Source organism: Heteronotia binoei, chromosome 15 (genome assembly GCF_032191835.1).
Source record: "Heteronotia binoei isolate CCM8104 ecotype False Entrance Well chromosome 15, APGP_CSIRO_Hbin_v1, whole genome shotgun sequence".
Lineage (NCBI taxonomy): Eukaryota > Metazoa > Chordata > Lepidosauria > Squamata > Gekkonidae > Heteronotia > Heteronotia binoei.
The window spans coordinates 47,591,205-47,604,964 of NC_083237.1; positions in this window are offsets into that span (position 1 = coordinate 47,591,205).

The following is a 13,760-nucleotide window of genomic DNA, read 5'->3' on the forward strand; positions in this document are numbered from 1 at the left end:
GCATGGCATTATATACTACTGAGGCCCCTCCCTTCCCTAAACCTCACTTTCCCAGGCTCCTCCCTCAAATCTCCCGGGATTTCTGAATTCAGAGTCAGCAACCCAAGGCCTGGAGTTCTCCATAGTACAGAGATCAGGGCCCAATAGGCAGGGCTTCTCCCGCTTTGGGGGCCCCCAACCCACCGGCCTTCAGTGGGCCGGCGGGGGGATCCCCACGGAATGTTGCTGGTGTGACGATATCACCTGGTAATGATGTCATTACACCAACCGCTCTGGATGTTTCCATGAAAATTCTATGGTTTTCCTGGATGCTCTATCAATTTGGGAGGAAAACTCTATTTCGGGGTTGGGGGGTGGGGCTTGGCAACCTTAGGGTCCAAAGAGGAAGTAACAGCTTGGGATGGCAGATTCGAGGGCATCACAGCCTTGCTAGCGCTTTCGACTCCCCAAACTGCCCTCTTCCGGCACCGCCCCAAATCTCCAGGAATTCCTCAGGCTGAAGTTGGCGAGCCTAACTGGAACCCATTGAGCTCTACATCCTTCCAGCAGCACTCTTCTTTGGACTAAGGATGCCAGCCACGAGGCACGACCTGGGGATCCCCCAAAATTACAACTCACGTCCAGGCTACAGAGATCACTTCCCCTGGAGAAAATGGATGCTTTGGAAGGGTGGACTTCCCACTGAGGTCCCTGCCCTCCCTGGCCTCTACCCTCAAATCTCCAGGAGTTTCCCAATCTGGTTCTGGTCACCCTTCTCCCCAATTCCCAGCCAGTGGGCAGGGGGGACCTGGCAACTCCACTTGGCAGTTGGCTCCCTTCTTGGAACGCAGCGACCTAGCAAATGTGATCCACGCAATGGTCACCTCGAGATTGGACTACTGCAATGCCCTCTACATGGGGCTGCCCTTGTACCGAACACGGAAACTCCAGTTAGTGCAGAACGCGGCAGCCAGGCTGTTGGTGGGACTACCTCGGTGGGAACACATACAGCCTGGGCTGCGGGACCTGCACTGGCTGCCGGTTGTGTACCGTGTTCGCTACAAGGTGCTGGTTATTACCTTTAAAGCCCTATATGGCCGAGGACCTGCCTACCTTAGGGACCGCCTCTCCCCATATGTTCCTCTAGCTCTCAAAATCTTTTAAAAATCCCTGGGCCAAGAGAGGCTAGACTGAAGACAACTAGGGAGCAAGCCTTTTCAGCAATGGCCCCTCGATGGTGGAACCAACTTCCAGAGATGGTGCGAGCCCTGCGGGACCTGAATCAATTCCGCAGGGCTTGCAAAACCTTTCTCTTTCAGCTTGCTTTTAAGTTAGAACCTGGCTAAACCGACGTGTAGCCATCTAGCCATCTTATGCATGATTGTAATCTATAGCACCTTATAGTACCTGTTTTATCTATTTTAATTAACTTATGTAGTTGAATTGTATTTTTAAAACTCCTGTTTGCATTGTATTTTATCCAAATCATGGTATTCCATATCTGTGAGCCACCCTGAGCCCGCCTTTGGCAGGGGAGGGCGGGATAGAAAAATAAATTTACTTACTTACTTACTTCTCCCCCTCAAAAGCTATGAAGTTTAGGTTCATTTCTGAGTTCAGCATCCTTGTGTGCAAAAGTGCTTTAGGTAAACACATAGGGCTCTTTGGATCCCAGCTGAACAAAACATTCATTTATTCAAATGTCAGCCAATTTTTTTTAACCCATTTTAAAAAAAATTTGAATATCCAACTGCAGGGGAGCTGTTAAGCCATTAAGAATGGTAAGGCCGCTATATAATAATAATAATAATAATAATAATATTTTATTTTTATATCCCGCCCTCCCCGCTAGGCGGGCTCAGGGCGGCTAACAGACACGGGAGTCTCATGATTCACATTAAACAATAATAGACATGGGAGTCCCGTGATTCATAAAACATAACAACTTAAACATTAATTACAATAAATTATTTAAAATACATAAAAACATATAAACATATAAGATATAAAAATAGGTGCTAAAATGATGAATTTAAGATGGCTAAATGTCTATTCATTCATTAATCAGGTTCTGTCTTAGTTGCCACATGGTGACTCAAATGCTAACTGAAAAAGAAATGTTTTGCAAGCCCTGCGGAATTGGTTCAGGTCCCGCAGGGCTCGCACCATCTCTGGGAGGTCGTTCCACCAGCGAGGGGCTATCACCGAGAAGGCCTGCTCCCTAGTGGCCTTCAACCTAACTTCTCTTGGCCCAGGGATTGTTAATAAGTTCTGAGAACCAGACCTCAGTGCTCTCCGGGGTACATATGGGGAGAGGCGGTCCTTTAGGTAGGCAGGTCCTCGGCCATATAGGGCTTTAAAGGTAATAACCAGCACCTTATAGCGAACACGGTAGACAACCGGCAGCCAGTGCAGATTGCGCAGCCCAGGCCGTGCAGGCTCCCACCGTGGTAGTCCCTCCAGCAGCCTGGCCGCCGCGTTCTGGACTACCTGGAGTCTCCGTGTTCGGTACAAGGGCAGCCCCATGTAGAGGGCATTGCAGTAGTCTAACCTCGAAGTGACCGTTGCGTGGATCACAGTTGCCAGGTCGGTGCGTTCCAGGAAGGGGGCCAACTGCCTCGCCCTCTTGAGATAGAAGAAGGCGGATCTAGCAGTGGCAGCTACTTGGGCCTCCATTGATAGGGAGGACTCCAGTAGCACCCCCAGGCTCTTGACTTTGCGCACCGGTACCAGTGGCACACCGTCAAAGGCCGGTAAAGTAGTCTCCCCTCCCGGTCCGCCACGGCCCACGCAAAGGACCTCAGTCTTCGCCGGATTCAACTTCAGCCCGCTCAGCCTGAGCCAGTCAGCCACGGCTTGTAGTGCCCGGTCCAAATTTGCTGGGACATCACCAGCCCGGCCGTCCATCAATAGATAGAGCTGGGTGTCATCTGCATATTGATGGCAACCCAGCCCATACCTCCGTGCAATCTGGGCAAGGGGGCGCATAAAGATGTTAAACAGCATCGGGGAGAGGACTGCCCCCTGAGGCACTCCGCAATGGAGTGAATACCTCTGAGACAGTTCCCCCCCGATCGCCACCCTTTGTCCCCGACCCTCAAGAAAGGAGGAGAGCCACTGTAAGGCTAGCCCCCGAATTCCTGCGTCGGCGAGGCGGCGGGTCAGCAGCCGATGGTCAACCATATCGAACGCCGCCGATAGGTCTAACAACAGCAATACTGCCGAGCCGCCTCGATCCAGTTGCCGTCGGAGGTCATCCATGAGGGCGACCAGGACTGTTTCTGTCCCATGGCCCGGGCGAAAGCCGGACTGGCATGGGTCTAGGACGGAAGCGTCCTCCAAGAATTCCTGTAACTGCACCGCCACGGCCCTCTCGATTATTTTGCCTAAAAAGGGCAAGTTTGAGACCGGCCGGTAATGTGCCAATTCGGCCGGATCTGATGACGGTTTTTTCAGGAGAGGGCGGACCAGTGCCTCTTTCAGAGGTGTTGGAAAAACACCTTCTGAAAGGGATCGATTTATAATATCCCGTATAGGATATCTTAGTTCCTCCTGGCAGGCCTTAATTAGCCAGGAGGGGCAGGGGTCCAGATCGCAAGTCGTGGAACGTGCAGTGGCAAGAATTCTGTCGACTTCCTCCAAGCTGAGCGGGTCGAAGCAATCCAGAGTTGAATCAGAAGACACGCATTGGGCTTCGAGTCCACTTACTGCCTCCAAATTGGCGGGGCAGTCCTGGCGGAGCGATTGGACCTTATCCGCAAAGAATTTCGCGAAGGCCTCGCAGCCAATTTCCAATTCCTTAGCTTTAGAATTGCCCTGAGGCAATGTAGTCAGATTCCGAATTATTCTAAATAATTGGGCTGGGCGCGAATTTGCGGATGCAATCCTAGCCGCAAAGTATGTTTTCTTTGCGGCCTTGATTGCCATCTCATAGGACTTCATAAACTTCCTATAAGATGTTCCAGTCGCCTCGTCACGAGTGCGTCGCCATTGCCTCTCTAGCCGTCTAAGGCCTTGTTTCAGCTGGCGTAATTCCGGGGTATACCACGGAGCCAGCTTAATCTGAGGTCGCAGAGGGCGCCGAGGTGCGATCTCCTCGATGGCCCTAGAGAGCCGGCTATTCCAGGTCTCAATCAGGCCATCAAGGGAGCCGCCAGAGGGCCAGGAGTCCCGCAGAGCCATCTGGAACCGTTCCGGGTCCATTTGACTCCGTGGGCGAGCCATAATCGGCTCCTCGCCTAAACAGGTTCGGGGGGGCATATTCACACGGGCCTTGAGGGCGAAGTGATCCGACCATGGCACAACCTCTGTGGTTATATCGCTCACTACAATCCCGGCCGCAAAGATCAGGTCTAACATGTGTCCGGCCTGGTGGGTGGGGGTCACAACGAATTGAGAGAGTCCCAGTGTCGCCATGGAAGACACTAGGTCCGTCGCCTGACTGGAGGACGGGTCATCGGCATGGACGTTGAAGTCCATGGGTTGTCAAGTCCTCGGCTCTCGCCAGTGGAGGGTGGAAAGGAGCTTTGGGGGGGGGGGCAGGGCAATGTGATGGCATCACATGGAAGTGGCATCATCGTGCCGGGGACATCACGTGGCAACACTCTGGTATTTTGGGCAAAACTCTCTGGTTACCATAGAGTTTTGCCCAAGATACCAGAGCATCACTGCACAACATCCCTGTTGTGATGATATCACTTCTGTATGATGTCATCATGTTGGGGACATTGTGTCATTTTGTGGCTGCTGGAGTAAAATTTCCCCCACTGCCTGGCTGGTAGGCAGTGGTCAGGAGACCGTGAAATCAGGAGATCCCTCCTCCCACTGGGTGAGCTGGCACCCCTAATATTCTTTCCCAGCTTGCCAAGGACTTTAACACTTTGCTTTCCCTAAACTCTTGCAATGGAACTTCTAAAGTCTGCTCTGAGCTCCCCACTGCTCATGATGCAGGAAGCAAACCCACATTGTGCAGTCCTCAGAGCCAGTTTGGTGTAGTGGTTAAGTGCGTGGACACTTATCTGGGAGAACCACATTTGATTCCCCACTCCTCCACTTGCAGCTGCTGGAATGGCCTTGGGTCAGCCATAGCTCTCGTAGCAGTTGTCCTTGAAAGGGCAGCTGCTGTAAGAGCTCTCTAAGCCTTCAGGGGGAAAAAGATAAAGGAGATTGTGACCGCTCTGAGACTCTGAGATTCAGAGTATAGGGCGGGATATAAATCCAATAAATCTTCAGCAGAATTACACCCTTCTTCGTCCACTAGAGTCCAGGGACTGGGAACGGTGTAACTCTGCTAAGGATTGCTCTGCCAGTATCTTAAGAATTTTGACAGAGCAAATACGGAGCAGCCTCACCCAGCCCAAAGTGGAGGAATCCAAGCACTTCCACCCGATCTTTCAAAGAGGCCTCCAGGGCCCCCAAACAGCTTCCTTATCTCTGATTAACTTTGCAAATATTTGCTTGCTTCAGTGGGTGCGGAAGGGTGAGGTGGCCGTGCTGGACCTTCGCTGGCATTCAAAGGGCTTTCAGACGGACCTGGAGGATGAAACGAGAGGGAATGAAGTGGATGCAAAGTTCACTTTTAAAAATGCCTTCGTCCAAACAGTATAGGAGTCAACATGAATTGTGGATTCCAGCGGGTTGCCATGTTGGTCTGAAGCAACAGAACAAAGTTTTGAGTCCGGTGGCACCTCTAAGACCCACAAAATTTCATTCTGGGTATAAGTGTTCATGTACATGCACACATCCTCAGGTACTTCAGATGAAAGGTGTCGTCTTCGAGGGAAGTGGCAAAGTAGAAGCTTTTCATGTCAAAAGATCCCAGGTTCAAGATCTGACATTCAAATAGTTCTCAGGCACCCAAAATTTCCCCCTTGCCCCACCTGAGCTCCTGCCGCTAGCCTGAGACAATCACACTACATTGGATTGATCGATAGATGGATTCCTAAAACAACTTCACCAATTCATTTCTCTTGCAAAGAAGCAGCTCAGCTTTCAGTTTAATGAATTTAATTATCCAGGGGTCATTTTGCAGAAAATAAGGGTGCAGGAGCTCAGTAGCATATCTCATTGGCATATGCCCCGGGATCTGGGTCCAATGAGGAGAGAATTGCCCACTGCATGCAGACTCTGCCTGGAGGTTCAGGAGCTGCGCTTCTGTGAGCTCCTGCTGAATTCAAGCCCCGGAATTATCTCAACAAATTCAGGTTAGGATATGAAATTCTTCACCCTGGGCCCCAGGCTGCGCAATGCCTGGAGGACTGCAAGGAGGCACCTGCCCTGCCTCCCAGAATCTCTTGAAAACCTTTGAATCGGGGTCAGCTGTGTGCAATCTCATGTGCAGGCTGAGAAAGAAGGGTCTATACCTGAGTCGTATATCCCTTTGCAATTTGGCTAAGATGGAAACCCTCCAGTCACATATTCCGGGATTGTGATGGAGCATGATTCGTACAATCCCCTAACGTATGAATTGGGCTCACGTGTGGGTTTTCTAGGCTGATATAACTTCCATTCATGTCTACCAGGGTTTACCCAGATGGCAAACCCACATTTTACCCAATTCACACAATACACCGAGCATGCAAACAAGACTCGTTATGGAGACACACATGCTCCTGATTCTCACAGCATACAGGCTCGCGCTTCAAGGGAACAGAACACCAGCGTAATATCTGCAGAGGGCTAAATGGGGAAATTAAGCTTCGGGATCTGGGTGTACTTATTTTGGACTACCCATGCATGCCCCCATGACTCCTGCTTCAGTTTTGCAAAGAGGGAAAATACCATGCTAGAGGAAACCTGGCTAGTTGGCAATTGTAATAAGAGGGAGAGTGAGATTGAGCCCACCCTAACAGTAAGGTTGCCTAGGGGAATATCTGGAGATTTGGGGGCGGAGCCTGAGGAGGGTGGGATTTGGTGAGAGGAGGGACTTCAATTAGGTTTTAAAAAGGTAAAGGTAGTCCCCTGTGCAAGCACCAGTCATTTTCGACTCTGGGGTGACGTTGCTTTCAAGTTTTCACGGCAGACTTTTTACGGGGTGGACCCCAACAGGCAGCTGTGTTGCTCTGAAGCAATAGAACAAAGCAGTAGACAAGCGTACCTTTAAGACCAACTAAGTTTTATTTAGAATGTTAGCTTTCATACGCTCTTAAGCAGACTTCATCAGACAAAATGGGAATGGCAAGCAGCAATACTTAATATAAGTGGGCAGTGTGGAATCATGGAAATGTTTTTAGCGGATTAAAAGAATCAATAATAGGGATCTATATTTGTTAGTGTAGGACAAGACAGGGTTGAAAAAACATTGGAGAGTGATAAAAAGCAGACTGCTGTTGTAGGTGTGGGTGCCATAAATCTGGGTAACATTCTGGCTTTGTTAGTTTAAATAGAGGTTGGCTTGCCATTGCCTTCCCCAGTCAGCTACACTTTCCCCCCAGCAAGCTGGGTACTCATTTTACCGACCTCGGAAGGATGGAAGGCTGAGTCAACCTCGAGCTGGCTACCTGAACCAGCTTCTGCCAGGATCAAACTCAGGTCGTCGTGAGCAGAGGGCTCCGACTGCAGTACTGCAGCTTTACCACTCTGCGCCACGGGGCTCTTTCAATGAGGTTACAATGCCCTAAAGTTCGCCCTCCAAAGCAGCAATTTTATTCAGGGGAACAGATCTGTGTTGCCTGGAGATCAATTTTCATCCCAGGAGATCTCCAGCCACCACCTGGAAGTTGGCAACTTTACCTAATACACTGTTCTCCCTCTTTCTGTGTATCGTGTCACTTCTGAAAGACAGTTTCAGTTATGTAGCCATGCTGGTCTGCAGTAGGAGAGGAAGATTCGAATCCAGTAACACCTTAAAGGGTTAGAAATTGTGCTGGTTTTTAAGGTGTTAATGGACTTGGATGGATTTTTCTGAAAGGCCATCCAGTTTGGTGTTGTGGATAAGTGTGCAGACTCTTATCTGGGAGAACCAGGTTTGATTCTCTGCTCCTCCACATGCAGCCGCTGAAGTGACCTTGAGTCAGTCACAAGTTCTCACAGAGCTGTTCCTCTCAAGAGTAGTTTCTGTCAGAGCTCTCTCAGCTCCCCCTACCTCACAGGGTGTGTGTTGTGGGAAGGGAAAGGAAATTGTAAGCCACTCTGAGACTTCTTCAGGTACTGAAGGGCAGGGATAAATCCAATCTCTTCCTCTTCTTCCATGTATTGCTTCTTGCAGAAGTTACACTGGACTTGCAGCAATTCCATCACCACCTGGGTCTGGAAATAAGGCCAGAGGGAGCAATCCACAGATGGAACTCTGGCACAGTCATTTAGATCTGAGAAGCAGAGGAAAACCAGCTTCTAGGCAGTTCTGCAGCTGAGCAGTGGGAATTCAATGACTGAATATGCCCTGTCCCAACTAACGAACATTTGCAGCCCTGGAAAACTAGATGACAAGTGAAAAAGAACGGGAGCCTGCTTTGCCCCTGCCAGGTTCAATGAGCAAGGATTAATTTCTTTAACACAGAGAAGACCTCCTCCAAACGAAGCCTGAGAATGTATTGCAGATTCCAAGGGACTCCCTATTCAAGTAGGTGCTGCTGTCCCTGTAAGACGGATTGTGTTGAGACTTTCGCCCATGTTCTTCTCCAGTGTCCTCTCTATTTGGCGTCCCGCCGGGACCTTTTATACCCAAATTTGGCCCAAATTTTAGAGACCTCTGATGTTTTTAAGGTGCTTTTTTTGCTTGATAATTCTGATCCGGAAATAACTGAATGAGTAGCAAAGGTTTTTTTATAGAGCGATGGTTTCTCGTCCTGATAAGTAGTTCTATGTATCAGGTTTTCTATGTTGCTACTTTGTTTTTTATCTTGTAATCCTAATTTTATTCTGTATGGATCATGTATTCTTTTAATACGTAACCTGGCCAACCCTCTAGCTTACATTCTTATACATGCCAATAAAGGCTGTCTCGTGCGTGTGTATTGCATAGATAGACATGTGTGATGCATATAATTATATGCCGGGTTCCCTCTGCCCTGGCCGTAATCATAGGTGCTCTTCCTGGTGGGTAAATGGGAACCACACCTGAGCAACCCAGAACACAGGGGAAGTCAAGTGGCTGAACTTGGCAGCCGCAGCCTCTTGGATGCCCGCCAAGGTTCAAAGGGAGGGTTAGGGCCTGATAACAGACTTCCTCCAGGCAGGCATTGGGGGAGGAGCCGGCACAAAGGGATGGACGGGTTCCATCCTGATTCTACTCTGCCCCCCCAAGCTTGGCCACCGGTGCCCCACCTTGGGCTTCATGGCAAGGAAAGAATACATTTCCTGCCCAGAAGGAAAGTCGGCTGTGCCTCCAGCGTTGCCAGGCTGTCATCAGAATGAGTCATTTCCCTTCCTTCGTGATGTAGCTCAGGCTGAGTTCAGGACAGGACATGCCTGGAAATATCATCAGGAGAGGCCTTTCGCCCTCCTTCCCACAAAAGCCTAGAGATTAGGGGCGGGCATCACCAGGGCTTTTGTCGTTGAAAAAGCCCGGCAGGAATTCATTTGCATGTTAGGCCACACCCCTGACATCGCCATTGTTGCATGCAGGATGTTTGTAGGAAAAGCCCAGCAGGAACTCATTTGCATGTTAGGCCACACCCCCTGACACCACCATTGCTTCATGCAAAATGTTTGTAGGGAAAGCCCAACAGGAACTCATTTGCATGTTAGGTCACACCCCCTGGCACCACCATTGTTTCATGCAGGATTTTTGCAGGGAAAGCTCAGCAGGAACTCATTTGCATTTTAGGCCACACCCCTGACACCACCAATGTTTCATGCAGGATTTTTGTAGAAAAAATCCAGCAGGAACTCATTTGCATGTTAGGCCACACCCCCAGTGTCACCATTGTTTCGTGCAGGGCTTTTTTTTTTTTGTAGAAAAAGGCCAAGCAGGATATTTGCATCTTAGGCCACACACCCTGATGCCAAGACAGCCGGAACTGCGTTCCGCTGCATTCCTGCTAAAAAAAAAGCTCTGGGCATCACTTAGAGAGGCTTTGACTGGCCCGCTTCGGAGAAAGCAAGCTGCTGCATCGAAGACGAGATTCCTCTCCAAAGCTCAGCCCCAAAATGTATTTTCCAAGCACCAGGCTAGGAATTTAGGACAAGAGAGTCTCTGAGCATGCCTAGAGCACTTCTGGCTTCAGTTCGTGTAATCAGATTAGGTCTGGAGTCCAGTAGCATTTAAAACCCTAACAGAAACAGGATTTCTGCCCTCTTCAGGCTCTGCCTCTAGAATCTGCAGGTATTTCCCAACCCAGAGATGGCAACCCTACCTGAACCCTTTTATGCAGAATTCTTGCAGAATACAAGAACTGTGCCTCAGACTGAACTCTTGAAGAAACAGCGGCAGGGACTAGGTCATAAACTGGCAACCCAACCCAAAAGTTTACAAGGCAAATGCCTATCTACATCTCTGTGGTTAAAAAAAAAAAATCAATATGATCCTCTGTTTTCTTCCAGGAAGCCCTTAGCATAACCAGCTTTCTCACAACATCCCTGTGAGGTAGGGCTGCCCAAGAAAGTGTAATTGAACCTTCCATAAAACAGCCAGTTTGGTGTAGTTGTTAAGTGGACGCTTATCTGGGAGAACCGGGTTTGATTCCCCACTCCTCCACTTGCAGCTGCTGGAATGGCCCTGGGTCAGCCATAGCTCTCACAGAGTTGTCCTTGAACGGGCAGCTTCCAGGAGAGCTCTCTCAGCCCCACCCACCTCACAGGGTGCCTGTTGTGGGGGAAGAAGATAAATGAGATTGTGAGCCGCTCTGAGACTCTGATTCAGAGAGAAGGGTGGGGTATAATTCTACAGTCGTCTTCTTCTTCTACAAAGCCTCCTAGCAAAGTGAGGAGTTGAACATGGGGCTCTGTAGGGCTAGCCTGACGTTTCAGAGGCCCATCGCACCAATGCATGCCAACATTCAACAAGCTCTGCTGTTTCCCAAACCTACTCTAACCCTCCCCAGCACTGAAAATTCAGCCTTAGTCACCCTCCTCTATCGCTGTCCAAGTTTCCACTTAGAGTCACAGCTGACTTCAGGACTTCCTGACCGATCCCTCTTCCTACCTGCTGCTCTGGCGATAAGGGTGTGTGTGTGCGTGTGTAAACCTCAAAGAATGAAAACAAAAGGAGAGGACAGGAAATGCAGGCTGGGCTGGGCTGGTTCCTCTCGGCCCAATCGTTTCCCAAAGGCTGGGCATCAGAATCACCGCTGCCTCTGGCTCCTGGAAGACAGTCGCAGAGAACAGGGCATCTTCTTCACTACCAGTGCAAACCAGCCTGAAATCAGTTTAACCATCTTGACTTCCAGAATCCCAATTGCGAAAAGGGCTAAGCTCCAAAGGATGTAGAAATACCAGCACCACCAACTGCCCATGCATGCAAGAGGTTCCACTTTCAGGTTCAGCTTCTGGCATCTCCAATTAAAAGGCTCAGCAACCCAAATCTCCAGGTATCTCCCAACCCGGAGCTGGCAACCCTATTCAGAGCTGGCAACTCTATACACCACATTAGCTCTCTCTAGGATCCAGCCTAATCTAGATTCTAGAGCCAGTGTGGTGGAGTGGTTAAGAGTGAAGGACTCTGATCTGGAGAACCAGGTTTGATTCCCCACTCCTCTACATGTTCCCCAGAGAGTACTGAGATCGGGAACCCAAAATCTTCTCGTTGTCCCCGGGCCAAAGGAAGCCTGCCTGAAATCTACCAGGGACAGGGCTTTCTCTGTAATGGCCCCTTCCTGGTGGAACCAGCTGCCGGAAGAGGTGAGGGCCCTGCGGGATCTTGCTCAGTTCCACAGGGCCTGTAAGACAACCCTCTTCCAGCTGGCCTATAACTAACCGGCATAGGAAATTGAGTGTAGTTCTATGAGATTTCTGCTATGTTTTAATGTTTAACTGTGTAAAATGCTTAATTTAATATTTTTATGTTAGATTTTATGTGCTGTGAGCCACCATGAGCCACCTTGGTGGGAAGGGCGGGATATAAATCATAAATAAACTAAACTAAACTAAACTAAACACATGCACCCGCTGGAGCCAGTTTGGTGTAGTGCTTAAGTGCACAGACTCTTATCCGGGAGAACGGGGTTTGATTCCCTACTCCTTCACATGCACCTGCTGGAGTTACCTTGGGTTAGTCATAACTCTCTAAGAGCTGTTCTGCTCAAGAGCAGTTCTTGGAGAACTCTCTCAGCCCCACCTACCTCACAGGGTGTCTGTTGTGGGGAGGGGAAGGGAAAGGAGATTGTAACACAATCTGAGGGGAAGGGGAAGGAGATTGTAACGCAATCTGAGACTCCTTTGGCTAATGAAGAGCAGGGCATAAATCCAATCTCTTTCTCCTCCCCTTCTTTTTCTTCTTCATCTTCTTCTCCTCCTCATCCTCTTTCAGAGCTCTTTCATCCACCCAAATAAATTTAGCTTGCCACATTGTGGTGCAGAACACTAAAAGAGCTAGAACTTCAGGCTGCCAGAAAATCTTGGGATCTCCTGGCTATATATATAAAAATAAAAGTAGTTCCCTGTGCAAGCACCAGTGGTTTCCAACTCTGGGGTGACATTGCTTTCACAATGTTTTCACAGCAGACTTTTTTACGGGGTGGTTTGCCATTGCCTTCCCCAGTCATCTACACTAGGGGTGGCCAACGGTAGCTCTCCAGATGTTTTTTGCCTACAACTATAGCACCATCGTATTGTTTTAGCTTTTTAACATTAATCTATATTTGTATTTGTATTTGTATTTATACTGTGAATTGATTTTACCTGTATTGTTATATCATGATATCACATCATGTTTTTGTAAGCCGCCCTGAGCCTGCCCTGGCAGGGAGGGCGGGATATAAATAAAATTTTAAAAAAAAAACTCCCATCAGCCCCAGCCAGCATGGCCAATGGCTGGGGCTAATGGGAGTTGTAGGCAAAAAGCATCTGGAGAGCTACCATTGGTCACCCCTGATCTACACTTCCCCCCCAGCAAGCTGGGTACTCATTTTTTGTGTTTAAAAGTTTTATTGTTATTCGGAAAGGGAAAGAGGAAATAGAAAGTTAAAGTTACAGTTAACATTGCAATTGTAATCCAGTCTGAATGTTAAAACATCTTCCATATGAAATATCATTGAGATATTATTATTCATTTTACACTATGTCTTCATCATCTACGCAAAATATTATACATATTGTAAGCCATCCTTTAAGCTATCTATCTATCCATGTTGGATTACTTTTCCACATTTTCCTATATCTTAAGAGATAGGAATAAAAGTTCACACTAGTATGACTTAAGTATCTAACCATGCATAAAGCTTCTCCCAGAGCTTCCTTGCTTCTTCCTTAGATTTCTCAGCTATTAACTGGGTAAATAGTCTGTCTCCCCGTTCTGGGTACTCGTTTTACCGACCTCGGAAGGATGGAAGGTTGAGTCAACCTTGAGCCAGCTGCCTGAACCCAGCTTCTGCTGGGATCGAACTCAGGTCATGAGCAGAGAACTCCGACTGCAGTACTGCAGCTTTACCACTCCTAATATCTGGCTATACCAAACCTAATAATTATTATTCATTATTAGGATGCAGGATTCATCCCAGCAGCCTGCCTTTACTGGGAAAGAGTGTGGATACGAGTTAGGACGTTGTCAGCAGCTGTGTTCTGCCTTGATATCCTCTTGACGGGGCATTCATCCCTGTTTACGAATGGCAGAGACATCCTTCCGTCTCTCTGTCCCTTGGGCATAGAAGACGCAGCAGCCCTGGTGGCTGTTTATTATCCTCACC